General features: G+C 41.6%; 1 protein-coding gene across 4 annotated transcripts in view; it reads right to left on the reverse strand.

Moving 5' to 3' along the window:
• Nucleotides 1-4,689, reverse strand: part of LOC5566421 — a 290,745-nt gene extending 286,056 nt beyond the window's left edge. For 3 of the 4 annotated variants that reach the window (XM_021844859.1, XM_021844861.1, XM_021844855.1), the window contains exon 1: nt 3,672-4,689. The gene's annotated coding sequence lies outside the window, so the exon portion shown is untranslated. The remainder of the gene's footprint in view (nt 1-3,671) is intronic. The other variant, XM_021844856.1, reaches the window with a different exon arrangement.
• Nucleotides 4,690-18,074: the final 13,385 nt, after the last annotated feature.

Raw genomic sequence — 18,074 nt, forward strand, 5'->3', positions numbered from 1 at the left:
TTATTCAATTTCCACGAAAAACAAAAATGACTATAAAATGATCTGAAAGTGTATTTAATCATCAAAATCAGATATGAAGGAAAAATCTATTTGATCTTAAAGAAAAAAAAACCTTTCCCTTAAAATTTGATTACTATTTAGAAATATTCAGCGACGTACACAGACTATTTCTCTGAAGGCTGTTTTGTATTTATCCAAAACGATCATGGGGAAATCAGGGCTGATAGCGACTTATAGTCTTAGAAATAGAACTTAAGAGAACTCTAGCCTGAAACATAAAAACAAACATGATCCAAAAATAAACCATCTATGAATTATGAATATAAAAATAAACCTAACATGAACCACGACATGAGATTTTGATTCCTAATTTGAACATACATTCAAGAATATTTCTAAGACTTCGACGTAAAATTATAACAAGTATTACTACTCGGTTTAGGGAGGAGTTTGTTTTGTGATTTTCACGAACTTTTTATGTAATTCTTCGAAGAATCGTTTGAATAACTAAAAAAAATCAACCGATTTTTTTTTCTAAGAAAAACCACGCTATTTCATTAACACTATACCCCTACCACGGATGGTTTTCTACAGTTTTCTTTATACGAGTAATGATTTTAGCTCAAAAGATCATCAAAATGGTTGGTTCTTTATCATGGCGAAGCAATTAATTACATCGATGATTCTATCAGGAATTACCCCAAAGATTTTTTCAGACATTTATTCAAGAAAGTCCCAAGTTCTACGAAAATTTATTTTTGCTTGTTTCATTGATTTCCCTAGGACCTACCCTTTTTTTTTAGGATCCCCAGGAAAGAATTCGAAGTCTTCAGGGAAACGACAACAACAAATTTCAGATTTTTTATGTAAAATTTTAAAAAATCCGTGAAGAAATTAGAAATTAGAAAATCCTAGTGTAATTTCTGATGAAACTTGTGTAAGTTATAATGATGAATTCTTATGAGGGTCTCTGAAAGAACTCCTGGATTCTTGATGTTTTTTTTTCAAGATTTTCTTGATAAATTGCTAAGATAATGGAAAATTAAATCGAAGCTCTAAATAATATCCTACAAGGCTTTTTGAAGAAATTCGAAATGAGTCTAGTAATAACTGTAATAATTGCTGTAGTTATAACTGGTATTGAACCCTGAATGAAGTTTTGAAGAATCCATGGAGATTTAGAAATTGTATTTGAAAAAATATAAGTGAAGTGTTTGAACCGCAGCAACAGTATTTTGATGAAATGCTGGATAAATTTCTAGAGGAATCAAATGAGGAATCTCAGTTGCAGTTTATCAAGGAATTCTTGGAAAAGTTTTTAATAGATTCATCGTATAATGATTTAAGGAAGTCTTGAGTAGTTCCGGAGAGTTGTTGTAGATGTAACACTTGGAGAAATCGGTGAAAGAATCATTAGAAAAACATCTGGAGGAAATACTGAGATTTTTTCTTCAGAGTAATCTCTGTGAAAATAACTAGAATAGTAATAGCGTAGGAGTGCTCTAAATCACTCGTTGCATCCCTGATGAAGTTCTTGAAAGTATTCCAGAAGAAATCTTTGGAGAAATAATTACGTAATAGTCTCTGAAAGTTTTTCTGGAGCCTCTAGAATGTTGCACCAAAATTCACTGCAAGCAGATTAACCCTCTCTTTCCCACGACTTTGATCGACTGAAATGAAAAATGAATAGCTTTACTATTCGAACAGTTAGTTGACTTTTGAATTAATCTGATGATTATAGAATCAAATTTGGTATTCATCTGGTTCGGTTTGTTTCAAGTTCGTTGAATATTAATGGAGTTCTGGAGCTTCCATGGGAAAGAGGTTAAGCCAAAAAGTGACTCTAGAGACCATATTGATTAAAATTTCGATAAAGACTAGACCCAAAAATATACACTATTTAGAGACATGTACCAAAATGTAACCAAGCCTTTAAAAAGAGACCTGCGACCTCGTACCTGTTGTTATATTTAATTTTCTTCTACAAAATTAATTATTTCATTTACTCATGAAAGATACCCAGCTGGAACTGGAAGTCGTAATTGCCTTTACCATTTTGGCAATCCTAAGTCCTGCTTCCTTGTTTAGGCAAGTTTTATTCGAAATAAATAGAAATAACTAAAAATTGAATAACTGAATAACTCACCTAAAAATTGATTAACTCAATAACACCATGGCAGGGCGAATACTACAAGATTTTATTTCAGATGCCGAGAGTCTTCCGGAGAAAAAACATAGACAGACATCGACAGCCACCCACATGGTCGCAGCTAAACGTTCCAGCGGTTCCGAAATGTCTGTGAGATATGCATTGATCGTGTACAGGATGCCGAGAATCATGCCGCAACCCGTTCAATTTAAGTGGTGTTCATTTTACTCCCACTGCATGTTCATTTTACCCCCAAGTATATGTTCATATTACCCCCCGTTACATGTTCATTTTCCCCACATGTTTGAAACATTGACTCTGTGGATAGAAATTTTCAAAATGATAATAATGATGATAAAATTCGATTTTGATCACAATATTTCAACTTGTTACATTGCATAAACATCCTTCTTCAATTCTGAGCTATTGAAAAAGAATCTGACAGCTTCATAAGCAAGAAAACATGAAAATTGCTTAGGGTGTTCATTTTACCCCCAGTTCCCCTATTAGCGGCGCAGCTGAAAATTTTGTGGATTGAAGAGATTTTTTGTTACAAAAAGGACATATTCTACCATGTATTACAAGTTCGAAATAGTTTCCCTGAGTGTAGTCGAAATTCCCTGGGAATTCCAGGTTTTTTTCCAGGTTGAATAAAATTCCCTGATAATTCCAGGTTTTCCAGGTTTTTCCAGGTAGTAGACACCCTGTGTAATATTTGAATGACACTAATAAAAAAATTAAAAAAACGACTGGGATGCAAAAAAGATTCGATGCTACGCGCTAACGATTCCGATAGCTTGGACTTTCACAATGCACCCCTAATTTTTGTAAAATTTTCTGAAGAATATCACGTCCCTCATTTTTGAATCGTCCCTCAATAAATTTCGATTAAATCTAAGGAATAATCTATTGTTGAAGTTCAATAGGTATCTTCGGAAGAGAAGTGGAGAATTCGATAGAACGATCTTTGCAGAATACGGCTGAAGAAATATTAAATCTTGGGAGAAGCGTTGGGGTAATTTCTAGATTATTGTAGAAATTACTGTGGATATCAGTTTTGGACTGCTGAAGCGTTTTCTGTAGGATTTGGAGGAATTTTTTAAACATCACTCTAGAAAAATTGCTGGACCAATTTTTGAACAAATTTGTATAATAAATTCTGTGCATATTCCTTCAAGAGCTGCTTAAAAAATCTATGAGGGTTCCCTGGAGGAGCCATAGAGGTCTATCTGAAGAGAAATCTTACTGGAAGAATCTATGAAGTACTTTCTACAGAAATCTGTGAAGGAAATATTGAATAAGCTATGTTAGAGTCAAATCTGTTTTGGGATTCATTGATTTCGCGGCATGGACCTACAAATGATTCATTTATTTATTCATTTATTTATTTATTTTAGAGTTCATTATTATCGAATTCAGGTAACCATCCTGGTAGTTACTAAATGCGTAAATTTAAAAAACCATTTGGTTTACGGTTTATCTGAACTAATATTAAACATATGCTTTTCAAACAATAACTTACCTGTAAAAGAAGAACTCAGCAAACCAGCATTCCGTTTAAAAAATATTCTTCTAGAGACAGATCTCAATGTCTGCGCATAGTATTCACTTCAGCATATCACACATCTCCCATGCAAATCAGACACAATTCTAGTTCCCCTTCCATCCAACTCGAATCGCTTCCGTCTGAATCTGCCTTCTTCTCCTTACAGCCTCTTTCAGTTGTCGCCGAGTTCGAGTTGGTCCAAATTCCAAATTCTTCCGAAGCAGCAGAATAAATTATCCATCCGAAAAACCACTGGCCCTCGAATATGAGAGGAATTTAGATCACACAGACACAGACTGGCACTTCTTTTGGCAGCGGCGGGGGCCCCAAACGGGAACACTTTGCCCTGTTTTGCTCACTATTTCTTCGCTTCTCTAGAAGGGGATTTTTTGGCCGTCGTCGCTTCTCTGTTGCTTCATAATAACCATCCATTCATCCATTAGGCTAAAGACAGCAGCTTTGCCCCCCAAAAAACCATCCCCGTGTCGTCAACCAGTCAATTCAATCCACAGCACACACAAAGACGATTCCTTGAACTGGTTCTTCTGTTGGTCGTCACTTCGCCACTTCCCTCCTCAACAGCTGCTTCCTTCCTTCTTAGACACCCAAAAATCGCGAATTCGATGCAACCCGAAAATAAATTTTTCGCACACACTTGTCAGCCAGAACAGGAAATTCCAGCCAAGCAGAGAAAATCGCCCCGCGGACAGTTCTAATTCTAGAATCCTCCGGATATCATCCACCAGCAGATGGCCACCAAATGCATTCACTTTTCACTCGCGCGGATGACGACTTTTCGCCTTTCTTTCTTGAGGAAAAATTCAATCCGCGCGACGAAGACGATTACCTTACGATCTATCGACGACGACGATTGAAGAAAATCTCCAACAGTAACTGTTCGAAGTTTTTCCTCCCTTGGACAGCAGCCAACCAACAGTGCGAGCAGAGAAGTTTTGTGTTTCTTTCTGTCTGTCTGATGATTGCAAACTCGCAAAAGTCTCACGCAAACAGCGCAACGTTTTCGTCGTTTTTGTTTGAGTTGCGTTTGCGTGGTTGTGCAAGTGTGCGTGCCATCATCGCGAATTGTTGACAGCTGTCAGGTGGTTATCGTTTTTACGTCAGTGCGATTTCTTGATAATAAAATCAATGAATGAAATTTTCTTGTATTTGCAGGCTGGTATGCATGCAGAATGAAAAATCCAGCAAACTGTATTGTTCGTTTAGTTGAGGAATAAATTCTCGTGCACATTTTCAACGTGGAAAAATAAATACTCACACGTCAGTTTATATGGCACTTTCATAGAAGCACGCACCTTGAATTCAATATACCTATTTACAATCCAACATAATGCGTTACATGTGTGTTACTTGTTGGTTTTGATAGCAACGACGCCATCCCAAGGGTTGAATCGCTTGGAACAGTGTGCCGAACACATTAGGGAACATTCAAATATGACTTCCATCGTTTTTTCTGGATTTGTCGGTTAAAAATCATTGGTGCAGTTCTTAATTCTGTTAAAAACCCATGCACAGTGGACACGGTTACACTATAAAACCGACCGACTGGACATATACCGTCCCGGGATTCGCGTGATAGAAGAAAATGAAAGCCAACTACACGGAATGCGTTTCACTTCTTTATTGCTCAAAGAGCTAGTACGGACTAATATATAAACAAACAATCCATAGTCAAAACACATCAACATATCAACATTATTGCTTCGTCAGTCTGAAACACATACTGAAACACTCATCTACAAACACACTCAATTGTCAAGATCGTTCAAGGGGCTAACTCTATCACAATTACCAGGGGGCTGACACTACTTATCTCCAACACTCCTCCTTAGTGCAGCCCACACAAACATACAGCTCAAAACTCTACCAATGTTCTTCTCCTCCTGACTCGAAGCACTACACCTACTGCGTCAAATAATATAAGCCGTTGTTTTTCTCACCCACAGCAATCACAGTGTCGCCATCCATTATGTAACAATCACTCAAACCAAATCGTACAGTATATCCTTCATCAGTGATCCTGCTGACCGACAACACATTAGCGGATAATCCAGGAACGTACAACAACTCCTTCACTTTAATTTCCACTGACGTGCCTCGTAATCCGCGTCCAGTTATTCTTCCTTGTCCAATTCCTCTGGCCGTTACTGTTTTCCCATCTGCTAATGAAACCTTCTCAGCACAAGGATTCCACCAGCCTAAACTTGCTGTTGTACTCGTCATATGCTTCGTGCAACCAGAGTCTATTATCCACCTTACATCGCTTGACTTATCACTTTCGGTAGTTGTCGTAAAGCAGACTCCTCGATTATTACTTCCTCCGCTTCTCGGATCCAGATCTTATTGTACAGCCATCGTTTCTTCGTTTTCACGTTCCCTCTTTGCATTTCTTCTTATTTCTTTCAACCATTCAACACAATTTGTTGGCGAACACATAGTTGCCAGCGCGCACCTTCAATACTGCAACCTTGGCCCACACGCACACCGTGAAGCTACACCGGGGGTCAGGTAATGTAACGCTGTCAACCGGTGAGTAGAAGAACAACCAAAACAGAAGTGAGCGCATATGAAGTTGGATCGATATTTGTTATATAATTAAAGTGAATTAATAGATTAGAAAGTATCCGGAAATTGAAGAATCTACTATCAATATTAGTTGCTACTACAAGGTAAAATTCGTATTACTCTAAATATACTTAAAATTAATTGCATTCGATCTATAGCCTATCCGACTGATTTGACAGTCATTGAGATATTTCTAACCTAAAGTTTGAACCTGCATTACAGTAAGACCGGTAAGGCTGAATTTCAATAAGTTTTCTTACGATGAATTACTAATTTGTACCTAATTACCCAGTTTCCCAAACCATTACTACGACTAAGACAAAGACAGACGAAACGACTAGCTAGGGGACTAAACGTAAGTAACGAATTCAAGACATAAGACTTTATTAAGACACACGGCATAATCATTCAAACATGTTCACTGCTAAATCTGTATATAAGACTAAAACGAATCATATGTACTATTTGTCAAACAGGATAATTATAATCTACCGCTGAACTACACCAAGTCGTATTTCCTTACGGTGATTATAATCACGGAATTAACCCCTAAAGTACCCTGTTGGTTCTAAATCCAACAATTTATAATTATCGTTTATATTACGGAAATGTCGAGTCGCGAACAGCACGGTTCCGGGAAAATTGTCAAGGTGCAAAAAAAAGGAAAAAGCTCAAAATCACAAGTTGATGATGTGGTTAACAGTGATGATGTGTCGATAGTGGTCACGGGAGTTCCGGAGGATAGATCAATAGCGGATCGTACAATAGCTGGTCGGACATGTAAATCCTGCAGAGGTCCAGATAACGACGAGATGGTTCAGTGCGACAATTGCGATAAGTGGCACCACTTCGGTTGTGTTGGAGTATCAGAAGAAGTAGCAGATCATAGTTGGAGCTGTCCAAAGTGCGTTTCGGCAAAGTGGGCCCAACGATCTAGATCGACTTCCAGCAAAACAACTTCAACCATCGGATGGCGCCAAGGACGGCATGGACACACGTGGATCGCAGATGTTGAAAGGACCGAGGGAGAAAGATCAGTTAAGTTCCACAGGAGATGTTGTCGATAATCCAATCATTGGGTTAGAGGAGAACGATCCAACGGATACGAAGAGCAAGAAACGACAACAAGCCAGCAATCAGACCGTAGCCAGTAGCGTAGCGTCCAGTAATGTATCAACGTCATCACGCAAGTCCTCGCGAACACTTCTGAAGCTCCAAATGCAGAAACTGGAAGAAGAACAAAGGTTGGCTAAAGTATTTTTGGACAGAAAGTATGCCATACTGGAGGAAGCAGCCAGCGAGAGGGGTTCTAGATCGAGTTCCAGGGCGAGCTCCAAAAATAGTTGCAGCATGAGCAGGGTGTGCAAATGGGTGAATGGCGATAATACTCGGCGAAAAGAAGAAGATGTGCTGAGTCATCAAGACTTGTTCGATCCAGATCGACACTCCACGCAGAGACCAAGTATGTTGGCTAGCTTGAATCATCAGTTTCAAGATCAAATGACAATTGGCAGAACCTTTTCTATGAGAGCAATGTCCAGTGGCGCTGCAGCACCAGTGGTAGGATTGTGCAATTCACAACGTTCAGCTGCCGATAGAATTGTGAATCCTTCGTTGCGTGACCGGCCGTGTGGCTATCACCAATACGCCCCAACATCTAACGCGGTGGGAAACCATCACTACTCCGATCGTACTCAGTTGCGTCAGCCACAGTCTAGAAGAGAAACCCGATGTGAAGAAGACCTAGAAGATCCTTGGACTCTCACAAAGAAGCAGTTGGCAGCGCGTCAAGCTATATCGAAAGACCTACCAAACTTCTCAGGGAATCCTGAAGAATGGCCCATATTTCTCTCTTCGTACACTAACACAACAGCCATGTGTGGGTTTACGGATGCAGAAAATGCGGTTCGACTACAAAAGAGCCTGACTGGAAAGGCGTATGCAGCTGTAAAGAGTCGGTTGATGCATCCTTCCAACGTGAGCGGTGTTATCGAGACACTTCGCATGAGGTTCGGCCAACCGGAAGCGATAGTTCATTCGCTTATTGCAAAGATTACAGCTCTTCCCTCTTTGAGAGAAGATAAGCTCGAGACAATAATGGACTTCGCTGTGGAAGTTCAAAACTTCTGTGCTATCGTAGATGCGTGTGAGCTGGAAGAACACATGTACAATGTGTCTTTGCTGCATCAGCTCGTTTGTAGACTGCCACCATCCATTAAGCTGGATTGGGCCAGGTATCGTCATACGCTTCCGAGAGTAAATTTGTCTACTTTCGGAAACTGGATCTACTCCCTGGCAGAAGCTGCCAGTACCGTCACAATCCCTGGAATTCCAGAATCAAAATCAACGCGAATCGAGCCGCGCACGGCTAAAAAAAATGCTGGGTTTCTTAATGCACATTTGGAGCCAACTGAAGCGGAACTGAATGTACAGTTTGAGCCCGCTCGAAAGAATATGGTGGAATGTCCGATCTGCAAGTCCAGCTGTAACGAAATTGAGAAATGTAAACAGTTTTTGGAATTGCCTAGAGATTCACGATGGGCAGTAGTGCGTGATTTTGATCTGTGTCGACGTTGTCTGGGGAAACACAATGGTGGATGCAGGGCTAAAGCCTGCGGCATAGATGGTTGTACACGGAAGCATCATGAGCTCCTTCATAACGAGAATCAAAGCAAGAAAGCGGTTCCAACGAACGACATAAGCCAGCGAGAAGAGCAAGGGACGAGCTCGGCTCGGCATGAGTGCAACAACCATTCTAACTCCAATAATTCGCTGTTTCGCTACCTTCCGGTTATACTCCATGGTAAGAGTGGGTACGTGCAGACGTTTGCCTTTTTAGACGAAGGTTCTAAGTTGACACTAATGGACCAAGAGCTCGCAGACGAGTTAGATTTGGATGGTGTGGAAAGTCCCCTTTACCTTCGATGGACTGGCGGCACCGAGCGATGCGAGACAGATTCCCGTGTTATCAGTCTTTCAATCGCAGGCACGTACGACGGAGCGAAGAAGTACAATCTTGATGAGGTGCGAACAGTAAAGGAGCTACAGCTACCACAGCAGTCTCTGGATGTTAAGAAGATGAAGGAACAGTATCCGTATTTGCGAAAATTGCCGATTGAGTCTTACGACGGTGCACAACCACGAATTTTGATTGGATTGAAGCATGCCCACGTTAGCATTGTACTACAGTGTCGTGAAGGAAAGCTCGATCAACCCATAGCCATAAAAACACGATTGGGCTGGACTGTATGCGGTGGAGGTGCGGATGAAAACGCGCCAAACATGGTGCATTACTCATTTCACATAGGATCACGTAACGATCATTCGGATGAAGATTTGCATCAGGCTATGAAAGAATATTTTACCCTCGATAGTCTTGGCGTGGTGAAATCGAGTGTAGCTCTATTATCTACAGAAGATCAACGAAGCTGCAAGATGCTGGAATCACTGACCAATTTCAATGGCGAGCGCTACGAGACGGGTTTGCTTTGGCGCTACGATGACATCCGCCTGCCAGATAGTCGGTCGATGGCGCTTCACCGATTCCGCTTACTGGAAAAGCGTATGACCAAGGATCCAGATCTAGCTAAAGCCTTGAATCAAAGATTGCGGAGTACCTTGCGAAAGGTTACATTCGGGAGCTAACCAAAGAAGAAGAAGATCGACCTGTTTCACGTGCATGGTATTTACCTGTGTTTCCGGTATTCAATCCCAATAAACCGGGAAAAATCCGAATCGTATGGGATGCAGCCGCCACGATTTTCGGAGTTTCGTTGAACAGCGTACTGTTAAAGGGTCCTGACCAAATTGGCTCTCTTTTCGGCATACTCTTGCAATTCCGGGAACATCAGATTGGACTTACAGGCGATATACGCGAAATGTTCCACCAAATACAGATTGTGGAACAAGACCGGGCATGTCAGCGCTTCTTTTGGAACAATGACTCTGGAGAGACCGTCGTTTTTGAAATGTCTGTTATGACATTTGGTGCGTGTTGCTCGCCTAGCACGGCACAATTTGTCAAGAATTTGAACGCAGAACGTTTTATTGGGAAGTTTCCACAAGCAGTGGATGCTATCTTAAAACGTCACTACGTGGACGACATGTTGGTGAGCGTAAAGACGGAAGAAGAGGCAGTTCGTATAGCGCAGCAAGTAAAACACATCCATTCCCAAGGCGGATTCGAGATCCGCAACTGGATAAGCAACTCTCCAGCGGTCCTGCTGGCATTAGGAGAGGAGGATGCGAAAATAAAGAATCTTGATCTGTCAGCTGAGATGGCAACTGAGAAAGTCCTAGGACTTTGGTGGTGTACTGAAAAGGACACGTTCACATATAGAGTAGGCTGGACCCGCTACGACGAAGCGCTTTTAACAGGCCAAAGGCGACCGACAAAGCGGGAGGTACTGAAAGTACTTATGTCGATTTTTGACCCGCTAGGCCTCATTGCCCACCTTCTCATCTACCTGAAGGTTTTACTACAAGAAATTTGGCGTTCTGGAACCCAATGGGATGAGGAGATCAACGATACTTTGTTTTTGAAGTGGCAAACCTGGCTACGAATGCTTCCTGAAGTTGAAAGTGTACAGATACCTCGGTGCTACTACCCTGAAAATATTTCCAACTGCAAAGTCGAATTACAACACGTTTGTCGATGCCAGTGAAACCGGTTTTGCGGGCCGTATCGTATCTAAGATTTTCTAACGGCAATGAAGTAAGAAGTATTCTCGTCACAGCGAAAACCAGAGTGGCCCCCCTAAAATTTGTTTTTGGACTGATTCTCGAGATGTTTTATGTTGGATCAACTCGGACCACCGTCGGTTCACACAATTTGTGGCGCATCGAGTTAGCGAACTCCTCGACACAACAGAAACATCAGAATGGCGTTGGGTACCAACGAAACAGAACGTGGCGGACGAAGCCACGAAGTGGCAGGGTCGTCTAGACCTCGCTGCAAACAGCAGATGGTTTAATGGCCCCGAATTCCTCCGAAGAGATGAACTCGACTGGCCACAACAAAGCCAAATCTTCAAGACAACACTCGAAGAAATACGTCCTCATTTGTTGGCACACATCTCAACGGAGTCGCCGGCATTGCGTTTGGGTTGAATACTCGAGCTGGAAACGAGTGGTCAGCGTAATTGGAAAGAGTTCATCTACGCCGTTTTGTGGAAAATTGTCGACGTAAATTGCAACATCATCGTATTCTTACAGGCTCCTTGCTCATGGAAGAAATACGCGCAGCCGAAGACTTCCTTTTTCGCCAAGCTCAACAGGATACGTTCGCTGAAGAGATTGCTACATTGATCCAAGGCCGACAGATTCCCCGAAGCAGCTCACTTTTTAAGTCAACTCCGTTTGTTGACGAAAAAGGAATCTTGCGCGTGCGAGGTCGTACTACCGGCTGTGCCTTCATTACGGAGGAAACGAAGAATCCCATCATCCTGCCCCGAAACCACCACATAACAACACTACTTATTAGTCACTACCACGACAAATACCACCATTTGAATCAAGAAACCGTCGTTAATGAGCTTCGACAGAAATTTTCGATTCCACGGCTACGCGTTTCCTGCTCCAATGTGAGAAGGAATTGTCAGCGATGCAAGAACGATCAAGCAAGGCCGAGCTTTCCGATTATGGCCGATCTACCCGATGCAAGATTAGCTGCCTACTCTAGACCTTTCACTCACGTAGGGATCGATTATTTTGGACCGATGGAGATCGCAATAGGTCGCAGAGTGGAGAAGCGGTGGGGAATGCTAGCTACCTGTATGACTACCCGAGCAGTGCACATCGAGATAGCGCACACTCTGAGCACAGATTCTTGTGTGATGGCCATCCGCAACATGATTGCTCGTCGAGGAATACCTCGTTACATATACTGTGATAGAGGGACCAATTTTGTTGGTACAAGTAAAGAGTTGAGCCGTGTTGAAGAGGAGCTCAACGTTGAGATCATGATGAAAGAGTTCACAAGTTCTGAGACTGTCTGGTCTTTTAACCCACCATTGTCACCACATATGGGTGGATGTTGGGAGCGGCTGATCCGCAGTGTGAAGAACAGTTTTAAAGTCCTTGAAACTGCCACGACGGCCTACAGATGAGGTTCTACGTAACGCGTTGATCGAAATCGAAAATACCTTGAACTCAAGACCATTGACACACGTTTCCATAGAGAACACTGCCGCTCCAGCTCTTACGCCCAACCATATTCTGCTGGGAACTTCCAATGGAACAAAACCGTTGTCTACAATGGACGACAGTGCTGTCGCCGTACGACAATGCTGGCGTACGTCTCAGGTTATCGCTAATCAATTTTGGAAACGATGGATTGCTGAGTATCTACCAGAGATAACAAGGAGAACAAAATGGTACAATTCCAGCGGTCAGCCGGTGAAGATCGGCGACATAGTCGTCATCGTAGACTCGACATTTCCCCGCAACTGTTGGCCTAAAGGCAGGGTGATTGCGACTCGCCCTGGTCGAGATGGAGAGGTAAGGTCAGCGACAGTGAGGACCATGACTGGTGTCTACGAGAGGCCAGTGATCAAGCTGGCCGTATTGGACGTTAGGCGCGAAAAGGAGTAGTCGACCGGATGGTCGGCGTACCCGGGGGGAGTGTTGGCGAACACATAGTTGCCAGCGCGCACCTTCAATACTGCAACCTTGGCCCACACGCACACCGTGAAGCTACACCGGGGGTCAGGTAATGTAACGCTGTCAACCGGTGAGTAGAAGAACAACCAAAACAGAAGTGAGCGCATATGAAGTTGGATCGATATTTGTTATATAATTAAAGTGAATTAATAGATTAGAAAGTATCCGGAAATTGAAGAATCTACTATCAATATTAGTTGCTACTACAAGGTAAAATTCGTATTACTCTAAATATACTTAAAATTAATTGCATTCGATCTATAGCCTATCCGACTGATTTGACAGTCATTTAGATATTTCTAACCTAAAGTTTGAACCTGCATTACAGTAAGACCGGTAAGGCTGAATTTCAATAAGTTTCTTACGATGAATTACTAATTTGTACCTAATAACCCAGTTTCCCAAACCATTACTACGACTAAGACAAAGACAGACGAAACGACTAGCTAGGGGACTAAACGTAAGTAACGAATTCAAGACATAAGACTTTATTAAGACACACGGCATAATCATTCAAACATGTTCACTGCTAAATCTGTATATAAGACTAAAACGAATCATATGTACTATTTGTCAAACAGGATAATTATAATCTACCGCTGAACTACACCAAGTCGTATTTCCTTACGGTGATTATAATCACGGAATTAACCCCTAAAGTACCCTGTTGGTTCTAAATCCAACACAATTCCTTTTCAAATGGCCAGCTTTTCCGCAATAGTAGCACGTCCAAACTCCACTTCGCCGGTCTTCAAAGTGAACTGCAGTTTTCATAGCTTTTTCATCATCCTGTTTCCGGATTTCACTTTTCCGCCTCCATTCGTCAAGCAGCTTTCCCTTGACATAGTCCAGTTTCAGATCTTCTTCTGGACGACCCTCAAGAGCAGTAACCAGCGGATTATACGACTCCGGCAAGCTTGACAACAATATCGCCACAACCAAATGTTCTTTGAGTGACTCTCCCATCCTTGCTAAACGATGAACTAGCTCTGATGTCTCCATTAGATGGTCGGACATGCTTCCATCTTCGTTCAAGCGCATAGAACATAATTTCCGTAGTATGTGGATCTTATTGGATAGTGATCCTCGCTCATGGTACCCTTTCAGCTTGTCCCACATCTCCTTTGCACTTCCAGCATCCATGATGTGGCTTAACTGATTGTCCTCCAGCGCTAGCCCTATGAGCGCTCGAGCCTTCTCGTCTTTTCGCGTCCACGCCGATGTTGCATCCTCGGGCTTCGCATCCTTCACCGTCGACCAGATATCTTCTCGCATTAACATCAATTCCATCCGAAACCTCCAAGTGGCCCAATTGAAATCATTTAAGCGATCAAACGCTATCTTCGGTTCGGTCATTTTCGATACTTTTCGTTGCTCAAAAATCGTCTCAAACAAAATACCCTTCTGGACCACTGTGTGATTTTCCTTCCGAATCAACTGAGGCTCTCACACAAACGCAAACAAGAATCCGCAGTGAAACGATGTTTCCAAACAACAATCGGCACAACAGCTACTGCCACTCCTCCTCAAATGAAACTCTCTCACACTTTCCGTGCTGATTCCGCAGTTGACCTTACATTCCCGCCAACGGCACTTCTCCCGGCATAATTTTCTTCTTGCTGCAATACCACTACGACATTCGATCCGCCGGGGAAAACAAAACAATCAGAACGTTCACAATGAACACAGTTTCTTCGCGCGAAAATGTCACTTCGACTAGACACTATCACTTCATTTTCTTCTCGTCATCTGGGCCCAGAACCTGTTAAAAACCCAGGCACAGCCCAAGCAACCAATAGTTCGGATTGTACTTAAGCAGTGAACTCCAGAGTTCACTTTTGGTACAAATCTAGTTCCAGTGAAACTTTTTCGCTGATTAAGAGAACACCATGGATATTAAATGAACTTCATTCTCAGAGAAGTTATTTATGAACTCATCAACAACTTGAAAGTTCTGAACAAGTTTGAACTGAACTTCTTTTGTACTTGAAGGTAACAATCAAACTTAAAACGAACTTTATGTAAACTGTAAAGTTCAGTTAACTACTTAAAAAGGGAGCTGATTAAGCCAAAACATGCCCTTTTATCCGAACTTTTGGTTGCTTGGGAGTGGACACGGTTACACTATAAAACCGACCGACTGGACATTTACCGTCCCGGGATTCGCGTGATAGAAGAAAATGAAAGCCAACTACACGGAATGCGTTTCACTTCTTTATTGCTCAAAGAGCTAGTACGGACTAATATATAAACAAACAATCCATAGTCAAAACACATCAACATATCAACATTATTGCTTCGTCAGTCTGAAACACATACTGAAACACTCATCTACAAACACACTCAATTGTCAAGATCGTTCAAGGGGCTAACTCTATCACAATTACCAGGGGGCTGACACTACTTATCTCCAACAAATTCTACCATGGATTCGGTAGATTATACAACAAAATTTGTTTGCGTGCCGCATGGAACATCTCGTTGCACACTGTGGCACATTTTTGAGAACTAAATTTGTTGAATCAAGAACTATGCGCTGGTATCCTTGCTTACATATGTTGTTGTTGCTGCAATGTCTTCGCTTCTAAACTCATTCCTAAAATTTATTGAAGACATTTGGTGCTGATCTGGAGACTAAAAACAGCCTAATCAACCTTCTTATCAGGAGCATCAAGGAACTCCTAAGTTCAGTCAGTCTATGTTGAGGGATACGAGATAATTACGAAAGACAGCGTTTGGATAAAGTTGCATATGATGAGAGTCTACATTTTCAAAGTTATGAGCAAATGCTGTAGTCCGTAAATTTTCGATTTTGTCGCCGTGAGAATGAAATATCTGGGTATCAGGTATCAGAAGGCCGGCTCCAGAGGCACGTTCCCCGCCAGTTGGGAGATTTGTGCCATCGCCATATTTGAGCCTATTTCATCATCTACCCGATGGGAGAGGAAAGGGAAGGGAAAGATGGGAGGAAATAGGAGTGGGGTCCCTTGAATAGGGAAAATCGCATAAGCGAATTGAGAGCATGTAGCTCCATACCACAATGGGTTCGAACAGCGCCCTAAAAAGGACACTGCAAAACGAAGAGCGTAAAGAGAGCCTATAGCTCATTACCACAGCGGGTTAAGAATAACAGAATGCCCTGAAGATTCAGGTTTCTGAAATCAGTTTCACTTAAGGTGACACATCTCGGAATCCAAACATGGCAGGCACAATGGCCGGCTTGTGCCCCTACTCACGATTTCAAAGGCACTAATCTTCTGAAATAATGAGAATACAAAGTCAATCTTCTTATTTTAAGCTTTCTGCTAGTGCACAAAGCTAAAATAGAAATGGCAGTGTAGTTTGATGCTTCTTTCGCGAGATTTGTGCCTTTAAAGTTTTGCCACATTATTGAATTTTGATTCCAAGCTGTTTCACCTTAATAAGTGTTAACCAAGTAATTGGAATCGCAATTACGCGAAGATTGGATAGTTACATATCAGGTGAGAAGAAGTTCCATAAGTTACCACAGGAATCACAACTATCACACACAAATGTATCAACACACTGAATATTTGCCATGCGATAGTTGAGTCGCAGTGACCAGTCAAGGTTGTTACCAAGAGATTGCAATTCTGCTTTGACAGATTTGTTAAATACTTAGCCACCTTTGGGATGGCTCAGTATTGTACAATTTTTTTGACGACATGACTCAAAATTATTCCAATATTGCTGGTGCTGAGTTGCCGCCCAATAATTTCTGAAGCTTCACCCAGCACTTCGAAATTGGAATAGCTGCCTGAGGGCCAATGAAGTCATGCGATGCTCCATTGCGAGCTAATTCATAAGCCAATTCATTCCCAGCAATGGAAGAATAGCAAGGACCCATATAAGTTTTACAGAGTTCACTGAATTCAGTTCCTCAAATTGAGTTCGACGTGCGATAACAAGCTTAGACCTTGAGTTGGCCTAAGCAAGAGCTTTTAAAAACAGCCTGACTATCTGACATATTCCTTTACAAATAGCCAGACGACAACTCGTCCCGCGAAGGGAGTTGTGAGGAACAAAGTGACAAGCAATTGTGGAATTCACTCGAAGCAAGGACAATTGTGTCCCAATTCACCGGAAGTGGAAACATTCAAATCACTAGGATTTCCAATGGACGGAGAGAATTCATAGAATTTGGTCACAACCAATTCCCAGTTTGTGGAGTATATGTTCATATAGAGATGTAGCGATGATCAGATAATGATTCATCATCTGATGTATGCCAATTCGTCAACTCGTGACTGATTATGTTCAAGCAGAGCATTATGTCTAACACTTCTTCTCTAGCAGACACCATGAAGGTTGGGCGATTCCCTAAAATAAGTAATCCAAGATTTGAACTACTTAAGCATTCCAATCCGACTGGAGCTACTCAAATTAATACCTGAGCTGATCCAGATGATGTGATGAGTATCAGCATCACTACCCACAAATCAGCAGAAGGCCTTTTCATAGGCAGTGAACGACAACTCGTTTGAAATCATCCATTGGGGGTGGTTCATCATGTGGTGAACACACCACACAACGAAAGACGTATTTCCTATTGAGGTCACCAACAGAAATATCAATTGTGACAGCACATACACACTCAATCTCAGTTTGTCTGTTCGGTAATATTTTTTACGGTGTTGGCACTGTAAATTACAACAAAATACCGAACTTTCAGCTTTTTTATTCGGACTCACTGATGTTCAGCAAAATATTTATCACTTTACTGAATTCGGTAACCAGTTTAGCTGATCGTTCAGTGATATTCTAAAAATACCGTACGAACTCAGTGAGTTTAAAAAGTCAGTAAAATCAAAGTACTGACTTTCAGTGATAATTATTTTTTACCGACTTTTTTCGTTAAAGTGCAAAGAAAACAAAAAGCGCGAGAGAGAATTTGACACAAAAACAATTACGGATAGATTCTGAATCATAAGTTGGTATGTGCGAGACTGATGAGCTGCTTCCAAATGAAAAGCAGTTTACTTCCTGAATGCTGATTCCTGTGGACTCGGTGCAAGGTAAGTAATTGATTATCGGCAGTATATTGTTGTCTATTAAGATAATAGACACATAGTATTCATTGAGGTTTCGAAAAACTGTAAAGTATGGAACTCAATC

This window comes from Aedes aegypti, chromosome 2 (assembly GCF_002204515.2).
Source record: "Aedes aegypti strain LVP_AGWG chromosome 2, AaegL5.0 Primary Assembly, whole genome shotgun sequence".
In the NCBI taxonomy this organism is placed as follows: Eukaryota; Metazoa; Arthropoda; class Insecta; order Diptera; family Culicidae; genus Aedes; species Aedes aegypti.